Source organism: Magnolia sinica, chromosome 15 (genome assembly GCF_029962835.1).
Source record: "Magnolia sinica isolate HGM2019 chromosome 15, MsV1, whole genome shotgun sequence".
NCBI lineage: Eukaryota > Viridiplantae > Streptophyta > Magnoliopsida > Magnoliales > Magnoliaceae > Magnolia > Magnolia sinica.
The window spans coordinates 7,346,184-7,361,105 of record NC_080587.1 but is presented as its reverse complement, the minus strand read 5'-3'; the positions used below and the strand labels follow the sequence as shown (position 1 = coordinate 7,361,105).

Below are 14,922 nucleotides of genomic sequence, written 5' to 3'. Positions count from 1 at the left end.
TACATTTGAAAGAGTTCGATGAAATAATAGCTACATTATGTTTTCCTAATGTATCTGAAGATACAATTAGGCTGAAACTCTTTCCTTTTTCCTTAAAAGAGAAAGCTAAGACGTGGTTACATTCACTGCGTCCTAGATCCATTGGCACATGGAACGATATGCAGAGGGAATTCATAAAAAAATTCTTCCCACATCATAAAACGATTACCCTCAGAAAAGCGATCATGAACTTTGCCCAAAAGGAAGATGAAACATTCTTTCAATGTTGGGAAAGGTTCAAAGATTTGGTCAGTTCATGCCCACAACACGGATTTGAAACGTGGCGCATTACAAATTTTTTCTATGATGGACTGACATCTTCCATGCGCCAAATGGTCGAGACAATGTGTAATGGAGAGTTCATTAATAAAGATATCGACGAGGTATGGGACTACCTCGACAGTTTGGCTGAAAAAACACAATCTTGGGACTATTACCCAAAGTCGAACACCACGTTTAGGCCAACTCAATCAAAGGAGAAAGGTGGATTATACCTCTTGAAAGAAGAGGATGATCTCAAGTGTAAAGTGACTACGCTCATAAGGAAAGTTGAGGCCATGGAAGGAAAGAAGGATAAGGTCAATGAAATTGTTTGCGGCATCTGTGATTGCAACATTCACACAACTGAAAACCGTCCTACAATACCTGCCTTTCGAGGAGTGTTGAATGAACAAGCCAATGCCGTAAATAACTATCAAAGACCTTTTATTGACCTAACTCCAACACATACAATCCTGGCTGGAAAAATCATCCAAACTTTAGTTGGAGGAATGGACAAACGGCGACTCCTCCGGGTTTCTTCAATCAAAATCCAAATCAAGTGAAACCTCAAGAGGAACCGGTTCAAAATCCCATACAAGAGCTGGCTCAGGCAATGCGGGGAATCACAGATTTTATGCAAAAGATAGATTCTCGTATGACGGTTATAGAAAAGGGGATGCTTCCTGCACAACCCCTCCCCAATCCTAAACCGCAATACGAGAATAATGATCTCAGCTCTTCAAATCAGATGGGACATGCTAAATCCATCACCACTCTTAGGAGTGGGAAGATCATTGATAAAACTCTTCCGGTTAGGCCCGAAAAGCCTCAAGAACCAAAAGAGGACAACAATGATGGATCCAGTGATGCCCCTCAAAAAGTAGAACCGGAACTTCTGAAAGTTGATTGCTCCATTCCCCAACGGTTGGTTTCACCAAAACCTCTCTCTAACTCTCAGGATATCCTAGAGGTGTTGAAACAGGTGAAAGTCAACATTCCTCTACTTGATGTCGTTAAACAGATACCTTCATATGCCAAATTCCTAAAAGACTTATGCACGACCAAGCGACGGAAAATTATTCAAAAGAAAATCTTCTTGACTGAGAAAGTGAGTGCCATCCTGAAGCAAGACGTGCCGCAGAAATTCAAGGATCCCGGTAGCCCAACCATATCATGTGTAATCGGGAACCATCGAATTGATCACGCACTTCTTGACTTAGGAGCAAGCGTCAATCTGATTCCCTACTCGGTATACAAACAGTTAGGTTTGGGTGAATTAAAACCCACCCTAACCACACTACAACTTGCTGATCGCTCTGTTCGTGTACCAAGAGGGATAATTGAGGATGTGTTGGTCCAAGTTGATAGATTTTACTACCCTGTAGACTTTATCATCCTGGACACCGAACCCATCAATAACATGAGCACTCGATTCCGTCATTCTTGGTCGCCCATTCCTTGCCACGTCAAATGCAATTATCAATTGCGGGAATGGTATCATGACTATGTCTTTTGGAAATTTGACATTGAGTCAAACATCTTTTTCAATAACGGCAAAAAACTGAGAGGATGATGACGATTTCCACGATATTAACATGATTGACTCTTTCGTGGAAGATACGACACCTCTGACCTTATCCTCCGACCATCTAGAGACGTGCCTGGCCCACTCCCATGATTTTGATGATGACATGATTAGGGAGACGTGCGCCTTGCTTGATACTGCACCGGTACTTGAAGTTAACCGATGGAGGCCACAATTTGAAGAATTACCACAAACTGATGTAGTGCCTCTACCGTCTAACCTCAAGCCGCCGAAGCTTGACCTAAAACCTTTGCCCTCGATTTGAAATATGCCTATTTAGGTCAAGATGAGACATACCCGGTGGTGATCTCTGCCCACCTGGAGAAAGAACAGGAGAGTATGCTTATATCTACTCTCATTGAGCATAAAGGAGCCCTAGGATGGACGATAGCGGACCTCAAGGGAATCGATCCCTCGATTTGTACTCACCGCATATATCTTGAGGATAATGCAAAAACTGCTCGGCAACCACAACGTAGACTAAATCCCAACATGAAGGAAGTGGTTAAGGCCGAGGTTCTTAAACTATTAGATGTGGGTATTATATACCCTATATCTGATAGTCAATGGGTGAGTCCAACTCAAGTGGTCCCTAAGAAGTCCGGAATCACCATCGTAGCCAATGCTAATAATGAACTCGTGCCAACTAGAGTCACTACTGGTTGGAGAATGTGCATTGACTACAGGAAGTTGAATACCGTCACGAGGAAAGACCACTTTCCTTTACCATTCATTGATCAGATCCTGGAAAGATTAGCTGGTCATTCCTATTACAGTTTTCTTGACGGGTATTCGGGCTACAACCAGATAGAGATAGCCCCTGAAGACCAGGAAAAGACCACATTTACATGTCCCTACGGCACCTTTGCCTATCGAAGGATGCCATTCGGACTATGTAATGCCCCTGCCACCTTTCAGCGATGTATGCTTAGTATTTTTTCTGACATGGTGGGGCAATATCTAGAGGTCTTCATGGATGATTTCTCTGTTTACGGTCCATCTTTCAGCGAGTGCTTGGAAAGTCTTAAATGTGTGCTGAAAAGATGTGAAGAAAAGAACCTGGTACTTAATTGGGAGAAGTGCCATTTCATGGTTCAGAAGGGAATTGTCCTTGGGCATATCATCTCGTCCAAAGGAATCGAGGTAGATAAGGCAAAAATCGATCTTATCTCTAACCTACCTCCACCCAAGAACATCAGAGATGTGCGATCCTTCTTAGGACACGCAGGATTTTACAGGAGATTCATAAAGGACTTTAGTCTTCTCTCTCGTCCTTTATGTAATCTTCTTCAAAAGGATGCTCCATACGAGTGGACTGAGCAGTGCCAGGAAGCTTTCACCAAGCTTAAGGGCACGTTAACCACTGCACCTATCATGCAGCCACCCGACTGGAACCTTCCTTTTGAACTTATGTGCGACGCTTCTGATTATGCTCTTGGGGCGGTCCTAGGCCAGAGAAAAGACAAGAAGCCCTACGTCATTCACTACGCAAGTAGGACTCTAAATCCTGCCCAAGTGAACTACTCGACTACGGAAAAGGAACTCTTAGCCGTAGTGTTCGCCTTGGACAAATTTAGGTCCTACCTGATCGGATCCAAGATCATTATCTATACAGATCATGCGGCACTGAAGTATCTTCTTTCTAAGAATGATTCTAAGCCCCGCTTGATACGATGGATCCTTCTACTCCAAGAATTTGATTTGGAAATTAAAGATAAAAAGGGAGTAGAGAACGTAGTGGCTGATCACCTTTCTCGCCTAAATACCTCTGAGTCCCTTGAGACGACTCATATCAATGACATGTTCCCTGATGAACAGCTGTTCAGAGTCTCCCATTCACCTTGGTTTGCTGATATTGCTAATTATCTTGCTACAGGTGCCATACCGACACAGTGGACTGCGCAAGATAAGAAGAAATTTTTCACCGAGGTGCGCAACTTTTTCTGGGATGATCCTTATTTATTTAAATATTGCCCAGATCAAATTCTAAGGAGATGTGTACCAGATGATGAGCATCAGAGCGTCATCTCCTTCTGTCACTCAGAGGCCTGTGGTGGTCACTTTTCTGCTAAAAAGACCACGGCCAAGATCTTGCAGTGTGGCTTTTACTGGCCCACTATGTTTAGGGACACTCATGAGTTTTGCAAAGCTTGTGAGCGTTGTCAGAAATTGGGAGCATTGTCCCGTCGAAATATGATGCCTTTGAATCCCATCCTTATCATCGAAGCATTTGATTGCTGGGGCATCGATTTCATGGGACCATTCCCCCAATCGTTTGGAAATTTATATATTTTGCTTGCCGTAGACTACGTCACTAAATGGGTCGAAGCGATTCCGTGTCGGAATAATGACCATCGCACGGTCATTAAATTCCTAAAAGAGAACATCCTTTCCCCATTTGGAACACCTCGAGCCATCATTAGTGATGGGGGCTCACACTTTTGTAATAGGCCATTCGAGAGTTTAATGAAGAAATATGGTATCTCTCATAAGGTGAGCACCCCATACCACCCACAGACAAGTGGGCAAGCTGAGATTTCTAATAGGGAGATCAAACACATTTTGGAGAAAACGGTTAACCCTGACCGTAAGGATTGGTCAATTCGATTGACCGATGCCTTATGGGCTTACCGTACTGCTTTTAAAACCCCTATTGGAATGTCTCCCTTTAGACTCGTCTATGGGAAGGCTTGTCACTTGCCTGTGGAGTTGGAACATAAAGCGTACTGGGCGATCAAAAATCTTAATTTCAATCTGGACAACGCTGGCTCGCTACGTAAACTTCAATTGAATGAACTTGAAGAAATCCGGAATGATGCGTATGATAATTCGAGAATTTACAAGGACAAGATGAAAGCATTTCATGACCAACACATTTTGCGAAAATCATTCACGCCTGGTCAGAAGGTCCTTTTGTACAATTCTCGATTACATCTCTTCCCGGGTAAGCTTCGATCTCGTTGGACCGGCCCTTACATTGTTGTTACTGTTTTTCCTCATGGGGCCGTCGAGATAAGAGATCCCGACAATGGCAAGGAGTTTAAAGTAAATGGACATCGTTTAAAGCCATTTGTCGAGAAATTTGATTCAGAGGACATGTCCATGCCTCTGACTGATCCTGTTTACCAGGACTGATCTCCTAGTCTGATGGAGGTATAGGTAGGTTTCCCTGTTTTCTTAGGACTAGGGTAGTTGCTTTATTTGTCTGGCTGAAGACGGTAAACTTAGCGCTCCTGGGAGGCAACCCAGCTCTTCATTTCATGTCGTTTTTATCATTAGTTAGTTCAATGTTTGTGGGTAACATTACTGCAAACCCTCACGAGACTACAACTCGTCCACTAAGGGTAACCTAGGGGTTTAAAGGCTTGTTGCATACGCTAAATGCAATCGAGAGCACCTACGAAAGTGGTATAGATAGGATTTTATTTTGTGTCATTTTTGTTGCCTTTTCTCTCGTGCTGATCGGTGCCCAGGCTGTGATCTCTTGAAAAGTGTCTCTCTATGCATCATCCAGGTACTATCTTCCCATTACTTCTCATTTACTCATTTCGTCCCATGTGCATTGCATGCTTATTTCTTTTACATTGAGGACAATGTAGATTTTAGGTTGGGGGTGGGAGATTAGGCTTCCTAATCAGTATGTTCCTAGTCATGAGCAGAGATTGTGAAAATTTTTAAAAATTTTTTCTAGAATTTCATATGAATTCGAAGCGATTTTAACGGCCATCTTGGATTTAGAACTACAAGATGCGTGATGTTGGTACTTTATGACTCTTGGATTCAGTCATCTATCAAATTTCAGGGTTAAGTTTGAATTGTTAATCCATTATTAGAATTTGTAAACATTGATTGAGTCATAAATTCGCAGGACACATCTCGCTTGCATATTAAGGTTTCAGTTCGATATTAAAGGATTAACTTAGTAATCACTAAACATGAAAGGAACCAACTTGGAAAATTGAAAGGATTAGGCGAATGGTCTACACCATAGGTTTGCTCCCTATAGGTGTAGATTTAATTCCCCATGAATGATATGTGAACAAATTGGGTGTACAGTCTTTACCTTAGGTTTGCTCCCTATAGGTAAGGATTTGATTCCCCTTCTTGACATTACTTTCAATGGAAAAGTCAAAAAATTAAAAGAATAAAATGATAAGGTGTAAGCCAAGTTGGGTTATCGTAATTTCTCTTATTTGTTACCAATGATATTCTTAAATATCAAGGTGAATCTGAATGATTGACAAGTCAAGATTGGACTATACATCCATGGGAATTATTCTAATTAATGGACAAATATTTTGAACCTGATTATGAAGTTTACCGTGAGCCTGATTTCAGGAAAAAGTAATGCCAACATTCAGGAATCTTAGAATTCGAGTATCTGAACTATTTTTCATAAATCTCTTGAGTTTGTAGAAATTATCCTGTAATTCTCAATTTATTTTTCGCATACTTTGCTCGGGACTAGCAAAATGCTGGTTGGGGGTTGTGTTGAGGGTCAAATATTGCATATCAGACCCAGTTGTTACCTGGATTTACAAACATAGTATTGTTTAAATACCTGATTTAATGGTGTTTGTGATACAGAGTGTATTTACAAGCAGAGACTGGAAAAGGGTGGTAAATGCATGGATTTGACGCTCCAGGAACACCAAGGCAAGGAACGGACTCTAGAAGACCAAGAGCAACGGAATTATACACCAGGGGTCCGCAGAAATCGAGGAATTGAAGCTCAAGTGACCTGAAAAGTGTCCAGAATGCAAGATCATAGGGTCCCCACCATCTGATCAGTTCGAAACTTCATACGTGGCCTGAGGACCATAAACAAACCGTACATGTCAAATCTCAGCTCCCGGATCCCTGTGGAAGTGGCTCAATAGACACTTTAGCCACTAAAACTGTGATTTGGGGCCCACTTGCTATCTGGATGTGCCTCAACTTCGCCCTCCACGATTGAAAGGATATGAGAAAAAAGATGAACGGAACAGATCTTGCATATACATCCAAGTAGACCCCACCTTGAGTGGCATGCACATCCAGCGCATGCACACTCGCTGTGCACCGGAAGAACTGGACCGGTCAGCAGGCGCTGACTCGATCCATCTCCTCAACAGAGACAGCGGGCGGACGCTGTTCATCCGGTTTCACGTAGTGGGCCCCATCAATCGCGGTTTTCGATGATCAGAACCGTCCATATGCTCTGAAAGGTGACCAACACCGTTGCCTAGCTTTCCTTTTTGGCCCATGCACACGCACAAAGGCAGAGTACCTGATAAACGTCAGATGGACGGCGGAATAAGCAAACTTGTGGACCACACCGATTCGCTCCAAAAGATACTTATTTCCGGATAGTTTTTCGTCCTGAACCTAGAGAACGGAATGGATTTCTCAAAATACATCACTGTGGGGTCCACCGACCATCACAGCGCTCAACGCGCAGGCTCTGTTTCGCAACAGAGCCTGCGGTGGATCGTTGTGGGCCACTCTCTGAGGTGATTGGGTCAATCGGGACCGTCTAGTGGATTCCAAAGAGGCTTGGGACCATCACCTAGGTGGAGTTTTTTTTGGAAGCAACATGTAACGGATTTCGATTGCCGAAACTCATGAAGGACGACGGAATACAGTGTCCAGTGGGCCATACAAGAACCTACAAAAATCACTCTCTCCTGACTGGATTTCCACGAGGATTCCAATGGACGGCGGGGATCTCGTTGACAGTCTCGATCGTGGGCCTCATCAAACATCAGCGCAAAGCAAGATGCGCAGTTACGCGAACGTCTGATCGTGTCCCAGCAGCCCACGAACGCAAAAGAGGCAAAGTCCCACCAGGAGTCTGCTGCGAATGGAGAGAAGCAGAGGCGGACAACTGCATAAGAGGGAGAGGCTTTGGGACGTGGAGGGGATCCGATCAAGTGGGAAGTTTGGGAGGAGCCGTGGAGGCCAAGAGAAACGTGAAGGAGACGTGGAAACAGGGAGGGCTGCTGCTGCTGTGCACGGCTGGGAGAGAAAAGCAGAAGGCTGCATGTGGAGTACACCGCTGGTTTCTCTGCTGCTGGAGACAGGGAGCAAGAGGATCGGTTCTTGAGCAGGAGCAAGGAAGAAAGAAAGAGGAGAAAACGTGAAGTTTTTTTAGTTTTTTTTTCCCTTTCGTTTCCTTTCATTTATTTCTTTCCTTCTTGTTCTCTTCTTTCTCGTTTTATTTCCTATTTGCTTTGAATTTAGCCCAATCATGAGTGGCTAAACCTCTTAGCTAGGGCTAAGAGGTGAAGCTTGTAGTGAGATGGGAGACTCTAATTGCTGGGTTAACTATTTAATCGTGAATTGAACTTGATTATGGTTTAATTATTAAGGGAATGTTTGTAGTTTTTAATGGTCTATTGTGACTGAAATTACAATGGGTCTGTGATAGCTTTGAGCATGTTCCTTTTCTCCTTTTCATGTTTATGAAGTCAGGAAGCCCTATTGTTCACCATCGTCTCATGGGCATGGTCGGATGACGGTACTCTGCCTAACTTTCATGGCATGTTGATTGATTGGTAATTAGATTAATTCTGTTGTTTGCTTTGTCTCCTGGGCAAGGTTTGGTGATGGAATCCATTCTAATTCATACACCTTTCATCTCTTGAAAAACCAGATCAAGTAAGTCCAGTTTGATTTCCATGATTCCTGATGCAGGAAAAAGATCTCCCTGATCTCTACGAGTGGATCCTCTGAATCTCTAGTTTTCCTTCCTTTGAATTACTTAAAGTCTTAGATAATTCTTCCACAATTATTCCTTAATTTCTATTTGGTTTAGATCACATCTTAGTCTAGTTCTAGTTCTACTTGGTTTCAGACAACGTACAGGTATCAGTCCCTGTGGATTCGACCTCGGTCTTACCGAGTTTATTACTACATCACAACCCTATACTTGGGGAGTGAACAATATCTACTATAATACTTTGAATTTCTGAGAGGAGGGCTAGTCGTTAGCATTATCTGACTTTGGTTATGATGGTACATGTCTAATAAATATTTCCAACATGATAACACGATCTTACCCTTTGTCAAGCCCTCTGCCCCATTCATCTAATTGTCTCTCATCCCAACTGATATATTCTTATTTCTTTTGCAAGATAGCTTGAATTTTGTTAAAGAAAGAACCAAGCTATAAACTGGGCATGCAGCTTAAGGGAGGGGAAAGGAATAGATGATCAGGAGGGACCCCTGAACTAGTGTTGATCTACATGACAGTCCACAAATGTGAGTGAGCTGCATCATTCTTCCATGAAGCTTTCCTCTCCTCCCACTCATAACAGTAAAGGCAAAATGAACAATGCGAAAGGTTTCAGTCTGCTCCTAAAATTCCTTTTTCTTTCACAAGTAAAATATTTTCATAGATATGTCGACACTATTTTTTTGTATTTTTTGATGGGGCCATAACTTTTCTCTTAAATAAGGTTAAATGTCTTATTATTTCATATTTTTTTCCTTGTTTATGCAGTTAACTTCTTGGTCAGTTATCATTTGCAAAATATCAAAAGTTGATAATACAAGGAATTCTAAGTGGACTTGCTCATGTGTGGTGGATCTAGGTTGGTCGTAGCTTGCCTGCCAACTTACGGTATATGTTATAGACCCGGGCATTCATTTGGTAGGGAACACTATCATCAAGACCTAACACAAACATTATGCTGGTTGATTCATCGGATAAGACGTGCATGTACATTGAATATGGACCATTGGTCATTTTTTCATTGGTCCATTTTTTTCTCATACAAGTGTGGCCCACCTATTGAGTAGACTAGTATGATTTTTGGGCTTGAGCATTAGCATAGTGTGCCTTCACCTGTCATGCTCTGCTTCTTGTGCACCTATAGCAGTGTTTGTGTAATTGTATTCATTGTATGGGCTGTTTATGAAACATAATACAGATACATGTTTGCTAGGTGTTTCTATATCAAGCTGAGCAAGCCTTACATCAGAAAATAGGAAAGGAAACATGCATGGAACTCAGCAGAGAACATTTTTCCTGTAAACTAAAAAAACAACAAGAAGTTGATCACTCCTTTGTTATATTTATGCCAAAGGAAAAAAAAAAAAAAAAAAAAGGACTAGGTTCCCCTGTTTTGAGTGCAAGGAGCACACTAGCACCCGTGGTACAATCATGCTTCTCCTTGTCTTTTCTAATTCACATCTAAGATGTCTATGACAAAAATTGGCATTCTTTTCATGTATTTTTCTTTATTATGAGGTTAGTTTCCCAAAATGTGTTTTGGTTGAATTTGACCGATGAATTATGGGGCATTGTATATGCAGCTGATGATAGGGAAAAACTATGACATGATGTTTGTGAGCTACATCAGGCATCCATCTCTCTGTTCTAATATTAAAGGAATGGGCCAAAAGAGGGAAGCAATGATTGACCGTGGACAGCCAGCATCCCCACGATGGAAAATGACCATATAAAGATCTTTCTACATTGAAGAAAACTCTCTTGAGTTGCACTGGGTAACAATTGCATTCTCTCTTCATCTTTTTCTCCTATTCTCATATTCCATGCTTGGTTGCAATTGGAGCATTAATGCCATTAACTTCCCTTTGAGTTGCATTTTTTAATGACATATGTAAGCTCTCTCATATGTATCTAATATTTAACTGACTCACCAAGTTGTTCCAGTGTTGATATATCATCATGCAGGAACTGGACTGTTAAGGGTCAAATATTGCATATCAGACCCATTTATTGCATAGATTTACACGCATGATACTGCTTAATGACCTGATTAATCGTGTTTATAATGCAGAGTGTATGTACGAGCCTGGACCGAAATGGGTGCTTAAAGCATGGACTTAACGCTCTAATGACACCAAAACGTGGGACGGACTCCAGAGACCCAAGATCAACAGAATTACACATCAGGGACCCAAGAAAATCAAGGAAGTGAAGCTCAAGTGGCCTGAAAAGTGTCCAGAATGCAAGATTATAGGGTTCCCACCATCTGATCAGTTCGAAACTTCATACGTGGCCTGAGGACCGTAAATAAACCGTACACGTAAAATTTCAGCTCCTGGATCACTGTGGAAGTGGCCCAACGGACAGATCAGCCCCTTTAATCATTATGTGGGCCCCGCCTGATATCTGGATATACTCCAATTTTGGTCTCAACGCCTTAAACTGCGTGTCAAAACAGATGGATGGAGCAGATTTCTTACAAACATCACCATGGGACCCACACATGCAGTGCACGTGCAAGGTGCACAAGTGCACCGGACGAACATCAAAAATAAGGTTTATTTACGCAGCAGCGTAACGCTGCCGACCGTCGGTTCTGCTTGTGGGACCCACCCATCATGATTGCTGATGATCAGAACCTTCCATTGTGTCCAAGGGGTGCCTATAAGCCTCACCTAGGTGTCCTTTTGGACCCATGAACGTAATAACAGGAAGATTACCGTCCAAACGGAAGATGGACGGTGGAGTAGAAGGTATTGTGGGCCACATGAAATTTGGTCCAAAAGTAATGCTTCCCACCTGATTTTTCGAGTAGAACGCAGTGGACGGATCGGATTTTCCAAAAAGACAGTGAAATGGGGCCCACCATCGTCACAGCGTCAATGACGCTACCCTGTTTTCGCAACCGGACGCCGTCCGACTTTCACGGCGAGTTGTACGCCCTTAGGGGCGATCGGACGGCTGATCTGAACCGTTCATCATGTAGGTGGGCCAAAAATCTCCCAGGGGACGCTGTCCTTTTGAAAAAAAAAGCAAAGAATAAAAAGAAGGGAGACAGGAAACTCCGGACTGCGTAAGGTATTCCGCAGCAGAGGACGTGTATTCCTGGTTGCGGAAGGACTGTTTTCGCAGGCTATTGATGGTGGAACTCTACAGCACCAGGGGGGAGCTGGCCATCTTTAAAAAGGCTGGACGTGAGCAACAGGAGGGGGGGAGACGTTGGACGTTGGCTGCACGTCAGGGAGTTCTTCACGTTAGGGAGTTTCTTTTTTGCTGCTGCTGCACGTCAGGGAAAGGAAAAGAAAAGAAGGGCTGGCACGTGAGAGAGGTTGTGCGGCTGGTTGGAGGAAGGACGAAAGAAAAGAAGACAGAGAGAGAAGATGAGAGAGAAAAGATAAGAAATTTTTCTTTATTTTTCTTCTTTTTTTCATTTTTTTTTTCTTTCTATTTGTTTTGGGTTTAGGCCAATCATGAGTGGCTAAACCTCTTAGCTGGGGCTAAGAGGTGAAGCCTGTAGCGAGATGGGAGATACTGTTTCATGCCTTTAATTCATAAACTAAATTTGATATATTTAATTATTAAAGGAATATTTTTCCTAGCCTTTAATGGTCTGCTGTGACTGAAATTACAATGGGATTGCAAGGGCTTTGAATATTTCTTTCCTTTTTTTTTTGTTTATGAAGTCAGGAAGCCCTGTTGTCCATCATTGCTCCATGGGCATGGTAGGATGACAGTACCCTTCCTGATCCTCATACATTGTTGATTGGTTGGTAATTAGTTTAATCCTGTTGTTGGCTTTGTCTCCTGGGCATGGTTAGATGATGGAATCCATTCTAATTCATATACCTCTCATCTCTTGAAAACCAGATCAAGTAAGTTCAGTTTGAATTCCATAATCCTTGAAGCAGGCATAAGATCTCCCTGATCCCTACAAGTGGATCATCTGAATCCCTAGTTTCCCTCCTCTGAATTCCTCAAAGTTTTAGATAATTATTCCTCAATTATTTCTTAAATTTTATTTGGTTTAGATTACATCTTAGTCTAGTTCTATTTCTACCTAGTTTCAGGAAACGTATAGATATCAGTCCCTGTGGATTCGACCTCGGTCTTACCGAGTTTATTACTACATCACAACCCTACACTTGGGGAGTGAACAAGTTTTTGGCGCCGTTGCCGGGGACTGACGGTTACGTTTTTCTGAAATTAATTAGTTTTAGAATTAGGCTAGGATTAGGATTTTACTTACTTTAGGATAGAAGTTTTTATTTTATTCTATTTTTAGAACTTAACCTGTTTTCCTGTTTTGTAGGATCCTGACATAAGTTCTAAATTGGTAATTCCTTCCTAATCTCTCTACTTTTTCTATTTTTAGAATTAGGGTTTAAATTTTAGAAATTTTCTAATTCTAGTATCCTCCTATCTGTAGGAAATAGTTTATTTTTAGAAATTAGGTTATTGCTTTCCATTTCTTTCCCTTTTTAGAAATTAACTTTCTATTTTTATTTTAGTAACTTTCTATTTTTAACTCTTTTTAAATCTAATTTGTTTCCTAATTTATTTTTAGAATTTTGATTAGAAACTAACCTTCCTATTTTGTAGGCCTTTAAGATAGAAATTTCTAATTCGGTAAGCTCCTTCCCTACTCTCTATCTTTCAGTTCTCTTTTAATAATCTACTTTCTAGTTTAGATCTTTCCTAATTTATTTTAGAAATCTCCACTTTCTTTTAAGAATTCCTTCTTTTAGAAATTAATTTACTGCTATTTTTATTTTTAGAATCTAACTTATTTTTGTTTTATTTTGCAGGTTTTTAACTTAGGACTTCAATTTGGTAATTTCTTTCCAATTCTCTCTTTCTTTCTAGATTTTCTTTTCCTTTCTTAGGATTAAGTTTTTAATTGAGGGATGCGAGTGTTTTCATGCCCAAGTGGGCCCGTGACAACACTCGACGTCTCTTAACTGAAGGAGGATTGGTTGAGGGGTTGACTATCCATCGCAGGATTAGACACCGCTCGAAATCGCCTGAGTTAACTGAGGTTATGGCTGAAGACCAACCTTCTCTACTTCCACCCAGGGTGGAGGATACCCAAGATGAAAATGAGGTACAACAGGCACCCCCGCCTCGTACTTTACGAGATTATCTACAACCGGCGGGAGTGAGTACGCCCTCATGCATGATTTTTCCTGAAAACACAGGACAAATAGACATCAAGCCAGGAGTTATCCAACTCCTTCCCAAATTCCATGGACTTGAATCAGAGAGTCCATATTTGCATTTGAAAGAGTTCGATGAGATTATAGCTACATTATGTTTTCCTAATGTATCTGAGGATACAATTAGGCTGAAACTCTTTCCTTTTTCCTTAAAAGAGAAAGCTAAGACGTGGTTACATTCACTGCGTCCTAGATCCATTGGCACATGGAACGATATGCAGAGGGAATTCATAAAAAAATTCTTCCCACATCATAAAACGATTACCCTCAGAAAAGCGATCATGAACTTTGCCCAAAAGGAAGATGAAACATTCTTCCAATGTTGGGAAAGGTTCAAAGATTTGGTCAATTCATGCCCACAACACGGATTTGAAACGTGGCGCATTACAAATTTTTTCTACGATGGACTGACATCTTCCATGCGCCAAATGGTCGAGACAATGTGTAATGGAGAGTTCATTAATAAAGATGTCGACGAGGTATGGGATTACTCGATAGTCTTGCTGAAAAAACACAATCATGGGACTATTACCCAAAGTCGAACACCACGTCTAGGCCGACTCAATTAAAGGAGAAAGGTGGATTATATCTCTTGAAAGAAGAGGATGATCTCAAGTGTAAAGTGACTACGCTCATAAGGAAAGTTGAGGCCATGGAAGGAAAGAAGGATAAGGTCAATGAAATTATTTGCGGCATCTGTGATTGCAACATTCACACAACTGAAAACTGTCCTACAATACCTGCCTTTCGAGGAGTGTTGAATGAACAAGCCAATGCCGTAAATAATTATCAAAGACCTTTAACTGGACCTAACTCCAACACATACAATTCTGGCTGGAAAAATCATCCAAACTTTAGTTGGAGGAATGGACAAACGGCGACTCCTCCAGGTTTCTTCAATCAAAATCCAAATCAAGTGAAACCTCAAGAGGAACCGGTTCAAAATCCCATACAAGAGCTGGCTCAGGCAATGCGGGGAATTACAGATTTTATGCAAAAGATAGATTCTCGTATGACGGTTATAGAAAAGGGGATGCTTCCTGCACAACCTCTCCCCAATCCTAAACCGCAGTACGAGAATAATGATCTCAGCTCTTCAAATCAGATGG

The 14,922-nt window shown here is 41.6% G+C and overlaps 2 non-coding genes across 2 annotated transcripts; both read right to left on the bottom strand.

Moving 5' to 3' along the window:
- Window positions 1-206: 206 nt before the first annotated feature.
- On the bottom strand, window positions 207-313 carry LOC131228259 (small nucleolar RNA R71). Its single transcript, XR_009162771.1, has one exon. It is a non-coding gene; the product is annotated as a small nucleolar RNA R71 (small nucleolar RNA).
- A 13,763-nt stretch (window positions 314-14,076) lies between these two features.
- LOC131228379 (small nucleolar RNA R71) lies at window positions 14,077-14,183 on the bottom strand. The gene has a single exon (XR_009162883.1). It is a non-coding gene; the product is annotated as a small nucleolar RNA R71 (small nucleolar RNA).
- Window positions 14,184-14,922: the final 739 nt, after the last annotated feature.